Genomic DNA, 13,749 nt, shown 5'->3' with positions numbered 1-13,749 from the left:
TGGACACCGCCGCTTCTTCCGCCCATTTGCATATTCATCAGATGGCTCATGAATATTGATGACTTGGCTGCAGGCGCAGTGGGTGCCCAGTGGCTGCAGGGCATTGTGGGAAATTAGCACCATCACTAATTGTGATCCGCCGCCCCTCGAGTGTGTCAATCAAAATAAGGAAGGATGATACTTTTGGGGGCACCTGTAGCTCCGAATATGTATGCAGGAAGAGATGGAGAGAGATCGAGGGAGAGAGGAAGAGTGAGTGTGTGTGTGTGTGTGTGTGTGTGTGCCTGCGTACATCCAGGGCCACAAGACCACTCCGTTGCCATGGTAACCTCTACCATCAGCGCACATGAGGCTAAGGCCTCAGGATCTCAGAGAGAGTGATGGAGTGAGACAGAGGAATGAAATGAGCTATAGAGTAAGATGATACACATCTATCTATCTATCTATCTATCTATCTATCTATCTATCTATCTATCTATCTATCTATCTATCTATCTATCTATCTATACATTGTGTCACTCTGAATCAAAGACTGATGGTCTGTGATGATGGTGAAGGACATGCCTCCTTTCTCATGTATGCACAAACTGGATTTCCAATGTTTCACCCTGCCAGTGCCATTGTCTTCCCCGTATTATGCAAGTTTTGTTTAGGTCTCCTAAAAACTGGTGGTTTCATGCTTACAAATGTGGAACGTAGTCTTGACCTACGGTCACAGGCTTGGCAGCAAGTAACTCTACCACCAACCCCTCCTCCTGAAATGACAAGTTGTCGACATATAATGTGAAAATGATAAGAAACATCACAGAAATGTCAGTGTGGTACGCAGGCCTATGACTCACACTAAAGTGAACCGGCTCGTGGTTTGCAGAAAGATGACCCGCCACCATTTTGATCCTGGTGACAGGACCGTTAAGGCTCAGTCACACCATGTGAAGTTGCCCAAACTAATTCAGCAGCTTGGTGACGTTGTGACAGCTTGCAGGGCTAGCTAGTGAATTGCTTAGCTCGCAGGCTCACTGTAAACTTGCTAGCCAGCTGGGTATATGCTAGCACCTGTCAATCACAAAAGCCTTCGTGAACGTCTTTCAGTTTTCTCTGGACCAGGTCGCTCACTCCCTCTGGCATTCTGCTCTCAGGATTGTACATTTTTTAATACAAGGGCTAGTCTTTTAGCTTGTGCAGAGTTGCCAGATGTTGTGAGAGAAATAAGCAACAAGGTCTATGGAAATAGGTCCCGAAGAAGTAACTTGGCTCCAAGAATATGAATGGAAAAAAAGCCCAAAAAACGAAACTTCACCTCATGTGAGCGAGACAGTCGGCACCTGATTAATTTATACTGCAAATACAAAGTATGAGTATGAATTTATTTTGCAGAGGGCTTGTGAATTGTTCCAGAGGTTGAATCCAGTCTTTCAATATAGTTTCTTTCCTCCATTCTTTGTTATATTTTTTCCTAAATTTCCTGCTTTTTATCCCTGACATTGTTAACAAAGTAGGTAAAAACAAATGCGAGAATTCCATAAATCACTTTATTTGTTGTGAAATGTCGCCTGTGTTTGTGCTGTGTGATGGGGACAGCGGGACGGTGTGTTTGCATAACTGATCCATGTTTAATGGAGAAGTTTAAACTCTGACAGAGGAGGTTGATTAAGAATCGACGGTGCAACACAAAGCTCATGAGCTGCAAAAGCTTCCCCTGCCTTCCTGACTTGCTACTGGTCAACGACATAACCTCAAGTTTGTCGAAGGTGAACTTGACGTCTTATCATCTGCTTGGCTTCGCTTCGTCCTTCACTTGCCGTTACCCACTCCGTCATTAGATCCACATTAATGATAATTATTTCAAAAAAATATCAGGATATTTGACCCAGCCCTGTTTTAAATGTGGGCGAAATAACTTTGCCGTGTTCTAGAGAATGTTATCGATTTTTTAGGCTTTACATCTTCTGTGTGACCAGTGGACAATCACATGGTTGGTTTTCTCTTTTCACACATTTGCATTGCATTTATTGACGATCACAAAAACACAGAGTCGCGCAAGCTTATGATCCTGAATCTACTGACCTACAATCTTCCCAAAACCTACAATATGTTGTTTAAACTCTGCTTTGGAACCTTCAGTAACGCTGTGGATGCATGGAAAACCTTCTGAATGAAGAATAACAACCTGCTGTTCCGTCCTCCTTAAACATATCGACTGGTGCTCCTGGTGTGAGGTGTGTGGGGGCAGGACGCAGCACTTACACTTAGCAAGACGTGCTACAACAAACAGCACAGTTAAATATGCATGTGATGATCCGAGGTGCATCGAGAAGAGGATCCAGCCGCGGTGTATTTATACCTTATATCCGTGCCTGTCCCTATATACCTTCACTACACTCTTGCATGTTAAGACTGTACTGTAGTATCGACTCCTGGAATAACATTTGTGATTGCACCAGTTAAAGCACATCCACATGCCAAGAGAGCGCTGACGTGACACGTGTTAAAGAAGTGCTAAACTCGCACGCCATCTTGCATTTCTACCGCCTGATGTGACGCTTTTTGACACGTCTCACTCTCTCGCTCTCTTTCTCCTTCCCTCTGTACGTGTGTGTGCGTGTGTGTGTGTGTGTGTGTGCGGGGATAAAGCATTCAGCGTTATTTCACCACTTTTTTTCCTTTTTTTCCCCTCTCTCTGAGTGGAAGTTTCCAGAACTGTGTCTTGATGAATTGCATGGCCCGACGTTGGAAGTGCAAGATACAACAGTGTATTGCAGGTGAGTGAAGTCATTAATATTTCCTCTGTATCAATATCACTGGTGGAATGGTGTGTGTGCAAAGTTGGTGTGTGCGTGCGCGTGTGCGTGCGTGCGTGCTTCAGATTGACAGGTGGATGATCTCAGTGAGTAGCGCACCCTGGGATCGACTGCATAATCAGGGAGACAAAGGAGCAGAGGAAGAGACGAAGAGGGAGAGAGAAAAAGATAGAGTGAGAGTACGTGTGAGAGAGAGAGAGAGAGAGAGAGAGAGAGAGAGAGAGAGAGAGAGAGAGAGAGGGATGAGAGAAGCAGAGAAGTGCAGAATAGTAAAATTCCCAGAGGGGTGAAGGGGTTGTGTGCTCTCGTCTCTGTTTATTTCCCTGCATTCGTTTGAAATGGTTTGTGTGTGTGCGTGCGCGTTTCTCTAGGCCTGTGTGTGTGTGTGTGTGTGTGTGTATGTGTGTGCGCTTGCTAGTATATGTAAACCATCAGCCTGTGTGTGTGTGTGTGTGTGCGTGTGTGTATGTGTGTGTGTTTGGCAGGTGTTTGATGGTTTGCAGCGGTAAATGGGTTCATTGTGAGAACAGCAAAGGTTCCACATCAGGAGACTTCCCTGGTAATTATACAGGAGAAGTCAGTAACCACACACACACACACACACACACACACACACACACACACACACCCTTATAAGCTCACATGAGTGTTGTTGTGGTGTGTTCCCTGTGTATTGTGGTGTGCGAGTGTGTAATGTGGCTGTGGGCCTGTGATCTCAGGTGCATGCATATACTCTGCGGTTGACATCCACGCTGGTTGTTACACGGTAAACAGGATTTCTCCGGCAGAGGACGACTTAGGAAAACAGCGTACGAGCTTACGGCCGACCAAAGGCTCAGAGCAAGAGGAGGCTGTTATAATTGACCAACTCCGCTTTCAACTTTCTTGTGGGCGCCTCTCTTTCTCTCTCTCTCTCTCGGTCCTCGGCTGCTCGATTTGGGCATCGTTTCATCTGCACTTTTTTCCATCCTCAGATCTGCCTCCGTCGCGTTTGAGGATCAACAAAAGCATTAGAGGCTGAATAGACGACGCTGTGAGAGCGCTGAGTTCGATAGAGGGGGGAAATCAATGTGGCCAACGGTGGCCTGCGAGGGACAAGATGGAAATCCTCAGCTCTAATTTGTTATTTCTGTTTTCATGTTAGCTTTTGAATCATGCCCTCTCGATGCTGGAACAGTGTTTCTGATGGTCTCTTTACTGTTGAGCTTTCCACACAATGAGACTCGACAGCAGTAAATACTCTTTAGTACGTTCCCTCTTTGGGATGTGGTTTATCTATCACTTTTGGCGAAGATCCACTGTGGCACCCTTAGAAAAACCTGGGAGTACCCAGACCATGATTCAACAAGCCCTACCTGAAGTTAATGGCCCTGGAACGCTGATTAAAGGAATAATCCAACATTTGATAATGATAATCTTTTTTCCTAAGCGTTAGATGTAAAGATCTCAACGTATGCCAGCAAACCTTAGCTTTGCTTCATTTTAACACCCCAAAGAGGGGTACAAACTGGACAAACCCTGTCCAAAGTTAATCTGCCCTCGTCACAGGCCTGGGCCAATGTGAAACGCCCCTGTTGGTCCAGACTACAGATATGATAGTTACCCAATAAATGTTGTCTTTCACCTATGTAAGTCTTTTTTTTGTGTTAAAAATTTTAGGCCAGTTGTACAAGAACACTCACCCACAGTGCCGTGCCTGCTGTAAATCTCATTGATTCAAATGTGTACTATGTACACAAACCAAGGTGTAAAAAGTCAGTTTGCTGTTTTGTGCGGGACCATCTGTTTACTCGGACCTCCCGTTTGCCATTGTTGTCGTAAGCAAACCGGCTGCTGGCTGTAGCTTCATATCCACCACACTCTTCTCATCTACCTCTCCGTGAGAAAGAGATGAGTGGACCTCTTGATCTCTTGAACTTCATGTGTCTATCCCACATGAAGTATGAATTTTTCTGAGCGCCTCGAGGATCTACTTCAGTTGTTTATGATAATGCTGCAGTTTTTTTGTGAACCACAAAACTTCACCTGACTGTCCAGTAGATGACTGAATTTTCACTTTTGGGTGAAATTGTCCTTTAAGCCATATACCACATAACCATGTCTGAAGTGGTTTTGTTGCATCTCACCCCTCTTTCTCTGCCCTCCATGTTTACTGTCTCTCCAGACGGTTAAATCAGTTGTCAAATGAAGGCAGAATTAACAGCTACAAGTACATTTTGGAAGGACCATCACTTTAAATATCAAACATTTGCCCTCCGGCCTGTAGAAACTTGGGCCACAAACCTCTCCTGCAGCAGAATCCACTCTATGCTCTGTCCAACAGTGTCACCCACTGTGTTCCAAATGGTGACATTTCTTCTAAAATAGCACGATAAATGACTCGCGGTCCTTTTGCTTCAGTTAGTCAGCACAGCTGTGCTCCTCCTTGCTTGTCTTTGGGTCATTCACTGGTCAGGATCCCTTCTGTACTTTCTATAATTGGCTGCCTCTGTGGGAGATGGAAGGAATAATGATGGACGCTGTGCTTTAAGCAATATGTTGTCAAAAGCGTTTGGAAGATACTGAGCGTGTGGACGGACCGCGGCAAAGCTGATTGCGCTGCCGAGGTTGTTTGATAAGCTCGTGCGGCTGTCCAAACACAAGCCTGTGCAAAATTGGTTCTTGCTGAAAGGTCATAATAACATTCAGGTGTGAGACACGACCAAATTAAGTCAGGGACGCTCCTCCCTTAACCTTGTGCTCCTTTCAAAGGTTACTTTAAACACTGTCATCCAGCATCAGATCGAAAACGAGAGTACGACTTCCGACAGCTCGCTTCATTAGCTCTCAGCCATAAAAGCTGAACCACAGAGTGCAAAACTGCAAACTTTTTACAGCCACAGTTCAAGTCTGCAAAACATCATGTTGAATAAAGATGGAGTAAGTCAAATGAATGAGCTGCCTCCTTATCTTCCGGACATCGCCCAGACGACACGCAGGAAGTAAAAACTGGATAGAACCCCAAGGTTTGTGTTCGGTGGCCTCGCTTGAACCCTCGTAAGATTAATATCAGCGGCCATTGTTTGACAGACTTTAACAGACAATGGCTTGTGTTTCCCTTCACGGGGTAACAATAAAATGATAAACGCTTGATTTAATCGCAGCCCGACAATTACAGCTGCAGTCAGTCACAATACAGCAGCAACGATTTTCACTGCGAGTGAAGAATGCGGTGTGAGTGCAGACAGAAAACACACAAAGTTAAAGTTCTCTTGATCAGAATTTATTTTGAATGTATTCCGTACAAACATCTATGAGTATAAGGTGTTGATTTTGTTGCCATGAATGAACATCAGTGACTTACAATGATTGGACTGTCGTGACATTATGATACTGTGGTAAGCATCTGTAGTTATTGTAAATATACAAATGTTCCATCAATGTATAGTAATATTACAGCGATGTACTGTGTTTTTACGTTAACGCAACCACATTTTGTTAGCATGCCAGCCTGTTAGCACGTGTACCTTGCTGCACCACTTGTAGGCCGCTTAGCCTGTTGTTAGCCTGCTGTTGTTAACATGTTAGCATGTGTACCTTATCAATATTTACTGCTTGATTACTGTCCGGTGCTGTACCCTTATTACAGTATTTCCTGGTAATTCACCATTTTCATTTTTTATGGTCGCTGTAACACATTGTAATCATGTAATCATTTAATAACACATTTGATCGCAATTATGATGCGTTAAAATGTGATTTTAATGGCGGTTAGCGGTCATTGGGTGCTACACAACAAGCCGGACTCAGGATGTTCAGGGGGCAGGGGTGAAAAACCCAGAGCACAGAGAAGAGAGGGCACCTCACTGGGTTATGTGTAGTTTGTCGTGGTGGTGTTACCTGGACCCCAGCAGAAACTCTTCTTCTTCTTCTATGAGTATGCATTACATGTCAAATACTGCAATGTGTCTGTATTTCATTACTTTCACATGAAATAAAAGGTGGAATGCTAGAAGTCAATGAGTTTCACATGGGCTGTACAATTTTTGTAGGTGAGGAAATCCTAGAAAAAGAGATTAGAAGTGATGACTGAAGAGCTAGGGAGAGGAAGTGAGATGAGTGGAGAGGAGGATTGTTGCTGGAAAAAAATCTTTGACTGGACACTAAACCTGAGCTACAGGTGTGACTGTGGCGGCTCCGGATCTCTGTGTGGCATTCAGATGCTCCTCAGTCATTTTTCACGCCTTCATGCCAGAAAACGAGATTGAATAACTCTAATCTTAACCGCCCGGATCGTTCAGTCCTAACAGATTTCCCTCTAGCAGTACTCTCCTTGGCCTCGACTTCATCTCGCTAATCCGACGTACGTTACACACATTGTCACTCAGACACATACAACATACATTCAAACAGCTCTGCTTTAAAAGATTACAGAGATTACACAGGAATTACACGATCAAAGTCATTGAACCTGCGTTGCCCCCCCAACACGTGGACACTCAGTAGTGGTGTGAATGTGTGTGTGTGTGTGTGTGTAAGAGAGAGAGAGTGTGTAAACGTGTGTGTTCCCCTTTCCTTTTTGTCTGAGACCTGCAGGTTAATCTCCCCTCAGGCTGCACTGCCAGGGCAGCGCACTCTGCTGGCCGGGACAAGAACAGCCACGAATTTAAAAAAAAAAAAAAAAAAAAAAAAGATAAATTAAAAAAGGAAGCAGCCTTTCATGCATGAAAACAAAAACCAAACATCATAACAGAACATGTTTCCACGTCTCACACCGCATCATTGCAGACTGTTAAAAATGCATTAAATATATGTCCAGAGGAAAAAAAGCTTAGTTCTGGGCCAGTGGAACGAGGACTGTGATAAAACTGAAGAGCTGTTTCATTCTCGGATGATCTTTTTCTTGCTCAGTGTGCCGAGAACAAAACTAATACTGTGTAGTTCCTGCAGCAACAGGCTTCGACTGGTCTAACTAGTCAGCACATGATAGTTGTTAGCAGGTGTTGAGTTTTGAAGTAGCAGAACCTTAGACAGAGAGAAAAATAAGAGAAATCACCAAAGATCTGCAGTGAGAGAAGATAGTCAGGATAAAGGAGTCGGTTTGAACGCCTGAACGCTGCATTAATGAAACATTTCTGGGTTTTGTCTTCACTGTTTATTGTCCCACACGTGTAGTCCTACACAACTAGGGTCAGACACACAAACTATCAACCTTTTATTGCTCCAATAAGATACATACAACAGTTTCAAGTAATTTGATGGAAGTGAAATTTTGGAAAAGAGAGTTGATTGTTTCTAGGTTGTCAAATAGTGACACTTTGGGTTGGAGGGTCAGGCCAGCAGCCAACCAAAGCGTCAGTATTTGAAGCCTGGGAATAAGACGAAACAATCAACTCCCTTACTAATTAGAACTTTAATATTTACAGCCCAGCTTTGTTAAAAAGGGCCGTAAGTCGCGGTGGTGAGGAAACATAGTTTCCTTTCCTCTTTGTTGTTATCTTGTGGAATACTTGATCATTTTACTTTTTAACTTTTTTCTTTCTACAAATTAAAAAGACATATACGAGAAGCACTGAGAGGCAGCAAGGTAACGTCTCCTGGTTTGAAAGGGTAAACACTGCCACACAATACAATTCATTTGCAAAGTTCTGATGAATACACTAAATTTAGCAGGTAGTGTAGATTTCGTGGAAAAAATCTCAAGTTTCACTGAAGGAGAAGTTGCAAAAATGCCTGTTTTTTAAAGGTGTACTGTGCAGGATATTCATCGTTGCAAACAAAGCTGTTTGAGTCACATCACTGGACATGTCCAAGGACACCTGTGGACATTTTCACATGACTGGGACCATTTTGCCCGTGATCGTGGTGACCAAAAGACGTATTCAAAGCCAAACCATGATGTTTTCCCAACCGTAACCAAGTGGCTTTTGCATGAGGACCTAGCCAGAGCGTCAGCACAAAGTTGAGACATGAGAGAAATGTAGAAATGTAGAAAACCGATAAAGTTTGAACTTGTTTGGTATTGATCATATTTTCTTATTCTTTTGGAGTTTGTCTGTGATCATGGAGAGTCTACTGTTGTCTCCTTATAGATCATCAAATACCGAGCTTTAGGTCGTTGGGCCGCCGACCCAAAGCGTTTTGATATTTGATTAACTTTTATGAACAACAGCCAACAATTCCAGCACAGTATGGCTTTAGAAAACATGATGACGGGCTGAAGTAATACATCTGCATGCAAGCTGTCTCAATAAAGAGCGGCCTGTGTGGAGATCTTAGATGTGCTGATGTTCCTGCACCCACTACAGCAGCCAGCGAAGAGATTCCTCATTAAACACCATGTAGAAACAACACTGAATCAACAGCGAGCAATGAAGCTGCCCAATCCAAACAGCTGTAGCCGCTCAGCAAACTGGAGTAAGGTTTTTACACTTTGACATACGACAGCGTTCCATTAGAGGCTAAAGTCTGACGTCGGTTGAAGCTGGTCTGCCATGAGGATAAAGCCAAAAGGTCCAAGACTCCGCTTGACTCTTGGCATTGAACTCACCAGGCAGAGGAGGCCTGCAGTCATTTCTTAAGCAATCACACAGGCAGGTCATCATCATTCTGTCTTTGTTAACACTGAAGCCCCACAGACACAAGGGAGTCCAATCTGCTCACCAAACAAACACTAACCCTGAGAGATTATTAACCAGATTAAAAGTTATAAAAAATAAAATAAAATCAAGGGCCTGTTGCATCTCATGTAGCTGCCGGATTGAAAAGCAGCAGGATCTCAAAAAAGATGAAGAGCTGGAACACATGGCGAGGAAGAGGAGGAGGAGAAGAGATGATGAAAATCTGAAAGTGCGTTTTGCTCCCTTTTCCTCCTCTCTGAGCGTTACCCAGAAGAAGAAGAAGAAAAAAAAAGAGAGCTGGATGGGAAATAGTCAAAAGACTTTTAGCTTTCGTGTGATCTTCAGGAGCACTTCAGAAACTCTTGAAAAGAGAAGTTAATGAACATCGATCGACGCGCACGCGCACGCGTACGCACGCACACACACACACACCATGCAGGCTGACTAATCCAACAGCTGCTGAAGTTAAGTTTTCAGAGATCAATTTTATAGCATCGGTTATGGCTGTAATCTTCTGTTTAAAATACTGTTAATCACTGACCCTAGAAGACCGTTCATTGATCCGCTCAGTAGAAAAGAAAACCCGTTGTAACAGTCGTCCACCTCGCTGACTGGCTTTATTTAAGATCAGTCTCCAGAAAAATAAAAAAATAAAAAAATAAAATATCCGAATCAAGAAAAATCAAGAAAATAGGCCACTGTAAAAAAAAAAAAAAAAAAAAAAAAGGGGAGCCTGTTGTTGATCATGATTACGGGTGCCCTGTTCAGGCCTGAGGATTATAAGTGTCCAATATGTCTGCGAGTGACTGTCCGTTGGCAGCAGATTGGCCTTTTCTTTCGTGTTTTGCGCAGCAGCTGACACGTGTCTGCCCCGGACTGAACTCCTCAGTTGACTTCAGGAGTAATTACGGCCACAAAGAACAACAATTAAACGCGCTAATTGACAACACAAACCGGCGATGATACCCGGTGGCTGCCTGTTATGGCGGAGCATGAGGGCCTGCACCTTTCTTTTTCTTTTTTTTTCTTTCTTTTTTTTTTTTTTTACATTAAGGGATTTTTATATTCCTTTCTTTTCTGATTTTTTTTTTTTTTTTTTTAAGACACGGGGGGAGTACGGTTTCCTGGAGAGGCAGAGGGTCCTTGAAGTAGCCTAAACGTCCTGCGGCTGCACGAAGTTGGGGGGTTGGGGTGTGAAGATGGAGGTGGTGGGGTGGGGGGGGGTCACCCCGGGGCGATAATAATTAATAGCCTGTGATGCATGCTCCTGACAGGACGCACATGTATTTTATGTGATATTTGTTTTAAAGGAAGTTTAAAAGAGAAGAAGAGAGAGAGAGAGAGAGAGAGAGAGAGAGAGAGGGGGAAAAAAAGCGCCAATAATCCAGATTGCGTTGCGTTTTTTTTTTCTGTCAGTCTGGACTACATGTTCTGGTCTGACCACCTGTTTCCTGCTCTCCTCACCTCACGCACTGCATGGGGAGAAATTAATTTGCTGCAAATCTTGGAAGGGGGCTTAAAAAAAAGAAGGAGGCAGTGACGCCTCGGACCCCCCTCCTCCTCCTCCTCCTCCTCCTCCTCCCCCTTCCTCCCCCCTCTCCCTCCCCTCATCCGCAAACCGACAAGTAAATCCCCACAATTAGCAGATCCATATTAGCATATTAACCTGTGCTTCCTTCCGAGGCGCATCCTTTATGTAGGTCAGACACCATATTCTTAATTGCTTTTGCTGTTGACGGAGGACAAACATCTTCTGGGCCGTTTGTTATGAGTCTTTTTTTTTTTTTTCCTCCTTCATTATGCCAGTCGTTATTTTGGCTGAAAAAAGGTGCGGGCCTACACACACACACACACACACACACACACACGCAGACACGCACAGATACAGGCCACAGGACCGGGCTAACGGACGCTCGCTGCCATATGAGGCCGGTGTCTGATTAAAAAAAGAAAAGAAAAGAAAAAAAGCCACCACAGACTCGTAAACAAGGCCCCGGCACACACACATGTAGGGTGGGCTCGGAGTTCCCCTCTAACTGCTCCGACTTCTCCAAGTTCCTCCTGCATGCAGCATTATGCTGAATAAACATCAGCCCGTGCAGCCTATAGGCCCATTACGGCTCAGCGTGGGTCCCTAAACGCACCATCGCTTGCTCATAAGTGTTACAATCCGACACAATATACTTGCAGCAGCCTTAAAGCCTATAAAGGGGATTACAGTTTACTCTGGTAGCGATAGGCTAAATGACTGCAGGCTATATGGTGATCTATTATAGATAAGATGAACCATTTAAACCAATCAGAGCTGAGGGGGCAGCAAACAAGGAGGGTGACATGCTGCTGGTTTTTTGCGCGTGTGTGTATTACAAGTGAAATTGGTGGATAATATGTTGGATTAGAGATTAATTATTCAAGATTAAACCCCGAGCTGGATTAAAAGACCTTTATTTGATATGGCGTGGCGTTAAAATTAGTGCCAAAAACTGATGGTTAGTCACTTTTGTTCTGAGAAAAACCTCGGAGAGCAAAATGAAACTGGTGACTGCAGGTGATAACTTTCTAACTGAAAGGGGCTCTGTGTAGATATGAAGAAATCCAAACTCAGAATGTTCATATTCACAATGTCAATAAGGTAATAACTCAAATTCAGAAGTATATATCTTATCCATCAGTGAATAAACAAGCTGTTCTCAGAGGGAAATAAGGCCCCAGAACACTGTTTGAAGTTAGGAAGGTTTGCTTGTGTTACAAGTGAAACTCATGGTGGATTTTGAGCACAGTATGTTCGATGAGGGATTATTTCTTTAAAGATTAAACCCCGAGCTGGACTGAAGGCATTAAAAAGTGCCAGAAACTGATGATCAGTTAGTTTTGGTTCTGAGGAAATCAGTTTTTCAAGGAGCAACGCGAAACTGGTGACTGCAGGTGCCGTCTGTCTAACTTAAAGGGGCTCTGTGTGGTTTTTGGAGAAGAAATGCAAACTCGGAATTTCAACATTTCCAATATCAGTGAGGTACTGATAATAAAACAATTTGTCTATAAGTGAAAACACAAGCTGTTTTCCCAGGAAAATAAGAAAACCAAAGTAGAAAGGTGGCAGGGTCCGCCACATATAAATAAACAAAACGGTATCTAATTGTTTTGTCTTTTAAGATCAGTTTGTTTGTTTTCGTGTCATAAAGATTGAAAGGGTTTGTTTATGTAGTTTGAGGCATTAAAATCAATCCGTGAAGATCTTCCCTAAAACTGCACAGCCCACTTTAAAGGGAGGCGTTACCACATCTCCAGTTATAGAAGGAGCAGTGGACTTTCAAGACACCTTTCTTCTATCAAAGGTCCAATTTGAAAGAAAGTTGAATTTTGAGTCTCAACAGTAGTAGTTTTGGGATTATAGTTGCCATCCCAAACAATTGGGAATAACGTTAAAAACATCAACTTCTCTCGCAATTTGCACCGCTAAGTCCCAATAATAATTGTCTCCACACAGTCTGCCACAAGTGCGCCAATGCCACATGCCCACATGAGCTCAAGCCCTAATCTTCCGCCGCTCCATGCTGCCTTATTTCCTGACAGTTGCTCTGAGGAGATGACAGCAGAGCCCCCTGCTCTCCGCAGGAGCAGCGGTCCGTCCAGAAACCTCGGGGCTGATCTAAATTCTCGCCTCTGGGCTGTGCTGCGCGGGGTTTCGGGCCTTTCCCTGCCTCGTCAGGCGGCAGATGGACTGGCTCCTGTCCGGAGATCAGTGCGCATCTGGTGCGGCGCTCCAGGCCCCCGGTAAAGCGGGGCCACTCGTCGGCGTTAAGCCCTATTAGGACCGTCTACCGTGCAACTGGTGCCCGCTCGGGTTGGCGGCGACCGGTGGCTGCACGTCCTGCATACACATCTGTCCGTCTCCGTAACCACCGACAGCTGAATACATCGGACTTCCCGCATGCGCTCTGCTGGGAGGGTAGCAGGTTGAACCTTTAGGTTGCAGGAAACTCTCTGAAAAGTGTCTGAAAACAAACGGGACTGACAGCTTTCACGTCTCTGTGCTCTCAGGTAAAGTGTTCTGATCCGGTCCGGATGACGAGATGAGAGGAAGCAGGCGAAGCCGCGCTGGAGGCCTGTAACGTCAGCAGCCATCTCAGCTCATTAAGCATAATTTATCGCGATTATTATCCCCAATATAACCAGATCACGATCATATGATCACATTTAGAACCGCTTAATTGACTCCAAAAGCTCTCTCTCTCTCTCTCTCTCTCTCTCTCTCTCTCTCTCTCTCTCTCTCTCTCTCTCTCTCTCTCTCTGCCCGGTGGCCTTCCCATTCATCCCTCCTCCTCCTCCTCTTCTCTTTTCTCCCACAC

General features: G+C 44.3%; 1 protein-coding gene across 1 annotated transcript in view; it reads left to right on the top strand.

The window, feature by feature from the left end:
* Nucleotides 1-380: 380 nt before the first annotated feature.
* tfap2d (transcription factor AP-2 delta (activating enhancer binding protein 2 delta)) overlaps nt 381-13,749 on the top strand; it is a 34,656-nt gene continuing 21,287 nt past the window's right edge. The window contains exons 1-2 of the mRNA XM_037085452.1: nt 381-415; nt 2,686-2,762. The gene's annotated coding sequence lies outside the window, so the exon portion shown is untranslated. The remainder of the gene's footprint in view (nt 416-2,685; nt 2,763-13,749) is intronic.

This window comes from Acanthopagrus latus, chromosome 22, assembly GCF_904848185.1.
Source record: "Acanthopagrus latus isolate v.2019 chromosome 22, fAcaLat1.1, whole genome shotgun sequence".
NCBI lineage: Eukaryota > Metazoa > Chordata > Actinopteri > Spariformes > Sparidae > Acanthopagrus > Acanthopagrus latus.
Note: the sequence above shows the minus strand (reverse complement) of the source record. Positions and strands in the feature narration are given on the sequence as shown.